This window comes from Lycium ferocissimum, chromosome 9 (assembly GCF_029784015.1).
Source record: "Lycium ferocissimum isolate CSIRO_LF1 chromosome 9, AGI_CSIRO_Lferr_CH_V1, whole genome shotgun sequence".
NCBI lineage: Eukaryota > Viridiplantae > Streptophyta > Magnoliopsida > Solanales > Solanaceae > Lycium > Lycium ferocissimum.
This window is the reverse complement of record NC_081350.1, coordinates 48,537,475-48,540,552: the sequence shown is the minus strand read 5'-3', so window position 1 is coordinate 48,540,552 and position 3,078 is coordinate 48,537,475.

Sequence of the window (3,078 nt, the reverse complement as noted above, 5' to 3'; positions counted from 1 at the left end):
TGTGAAATGTTGCTTCTGAACGCAATCTAGTTAATTTATGATAATCATCAAAACATAGATGCACTTAGACGAGTTTAAATTTAGCCACATGGATTAGCAAGATTCATATAGTCCTCCCAACTAGCTAGGAATTGAGACATAGTTGTACAACAAAAGTCATCAAGCATCATGCAGATGCTTCAGACATGCAATTAACCAAACAATTCAAGTTGGAATTAGTTTTTTTGTTCTAGAAAGTAATCAACCAAGGTCAAACTCATAGGACGATAAATATCACCTCTTCAAGCCAATAAACAAAACTGATCATCAAAGATCAGTCCTTTTGCCAACCAAATCATCTATAGATGAGTATCACATATCGAATGTGTACATCGGCTAATCTTTCTAGCTCAGTTTCGAATGCTCACCAGCTAAAGAAATGTACCTGCCAACTACATATGAGATCTTGAAAGGAAAGATCAAAAAGTGATATTCTAAGATGACTACCGCAAAAATAAAAATAATAACAATACTACTTTCATTGAATTCACATGATTAAGAATAATGTAGGCGGTCATGTGTGGGAAAAACTGGTGTGAGCTCTGCAAATGGGACATGCTTTCTTCCTCTGCAACCACTTGCTGATGCACTTTACATGAAATCTATGGCCACATTGAAGTGTGCTGTTTGCATCTTCATCTTGATATTCAATTAAGCAGATACAACATGCTTCTTGTTTCTCAACATCAGCATCACCTTCATATTAACATCTATATTCATAGCATCACGAGCATGATAAGTTCTTTTTTTCATATTCTTGGATATCTGTGCCGCCTCTACTACTTGTATTATTGCAAGAATCCTCTCAGATATGTCAACCTCAAACTCTCAATTTCATTAACACTGCGATCAAGAATCAACTCGGATACGTCATTCGCAGGTGGAAATGTACGAATAGCAAAATAGGGACCTTGTTGATTTTGAGACATGTTTCTTGAAGGTTTAATAAAACCATATTGATCTAACCTATTTATAAAATGAATTACTGTGTTACCAAATTTGATTGAGAATGAGATTTGGGACAATCAATTACTGTGTTACCAAATTTGATTGAGATTTGGGACATCTTTTCCTAATATTTTAATTTGTTTCCTTTCTTGCTTCCCACCAAGTTTTTTCAAGAACATGCTATGACTAGATTTTAGGTAAAAAAAAATAAAAAAATAAAAAAAATAAAAAAATAAAAAGAAGAGAAAAAAACTATTCTTGCAACAAAAGCTACAGTTTGAAAAAAAAATGTTTTTTTGTTTCTGCCATCAGGGAGAAGATATAGATTTATATTTCTTCTTCACAACAAAAAGAATCGATCATTCTATTTAAAATCACCTTTTCTCAAAATTGTGACCAACTACTTTAACTTGCAAAAATGAGTGAGTACGATCAAATGTTCGTATTAGTACTTGTTGGGATCGAAATAATCAGAACGTCATGAGGAAGCTAATAATTTGCAAATCTTGAACGATAATAAATCGTAACAAGTTAAAAATATACTAAAAAGCATAATATTATAATATGGTTTAGTCAATTGACCTACATATTAAAAAATCTAATTTAAAAGAAAGCATTAAAAACTATGGAGAAAAAATTCTCCCCGTAAACAAGACTCTTTAGTGACTACATTGTGGATGCTATTGTGTTCTAGTTGTGGGAAAGATGTCTTCAATTTATAGATGTACAAAATTTTTCTTCCAAGAAAGAGCATTAGCCAAATATGAAAGAGAATTATATTTTGCCTTCAGGAAAAGTAAAAGCAATTATGGTAATACTTTGACTTTCCTTCAAGGGAAAAGTAAAACTCAAATTTGGGAAGAAAATTAGGGTAAAAAATAACAAAGACTATGTATAGTGGTCGGGAGAAGGCTCAAATATATATGTCACACTCATATGTATTTTTCTCTTACTCATCTATGCCTCATTAGTAGACTCTCTTTTATACTCGTCTTTTTTTTTTAAAACAAATTTTATGTGTTTTTTAAACGGTCATAGAGATGTAGAATAAGATTAGATTTTTTTTCCATAAAAAGTAATAATGTTATTAATATATGGGACAAACTTGTCATAAAACTAGAAAAAGATTGAGGTTTATACATGAATTGGAAAAAGGCTCAAATATGCCACTGAACTATGAAATGACTCATATATACCACTCGTAAAATAAAGGGTTAAGATAATGCCACGTGGCAAAATCTGGTAGTAGTAGAATTCGGTTAATGAGTAATGGCATATATGACCCAAAATTGTAACAAATGGGTGACATTTTTTAGCCCAACTATTAACGAGTGGTATGAATGAGCTTTTTCTAATAGTTCGATGACATATTTGAGCCTTTTCTGTATTTTCTTTTCCTTTCTTCGTCTTCTTCTTCATTTCTCATATTTTCTTCCCCATTTTCCTTCTTATTTCTCCATGAACCCTAGAATTTTGTACAATCTCACAATGAACCCACAAATTTTACACAGTCCTAGAATTTTATAGAATCACAGATTTCTGTACCAAATTTTTTTTTTTTTTTTTTTAAAAAAAACAACTAAACGATATTCACGCTGAAATTGAAGCTAATGGGGAGAATCATGGCTGAGCACTTTTACCCATTCTTATTTTAGAACCCTAACTTTGTTTTTAAACTCCCTTAACTTTTACCCATTTATTTAAAATCACTAATTCACTAAAATCACTAATAAACGTCCTAATTAAATTAGGTGGACAAAAATAGCCACTCTTTTTATTTAAACTAAAAATGGAGCATGTATCAGGCGCACCAGCAACTCAGGATCGAGCTATGTTTAATACAAAGGGAGAGATAGTTTGTGTAGGAAAAGGAAACAATAGATAGTTGAGGTATGAAACTCGCGAAAAGTGATACATTAGGTGTGTTTTTGACCATTAACTCTTACTTAATCGTTATATAGTGATCTAAATATACAAAAGTGCATCGTCGAATATGTTCTAGTGAAGATAGTTTCATAAATATATACACACTACTTAATATTGTATTTATAGTTGAAAGACACATATATCAATTATATCATATTATACTAA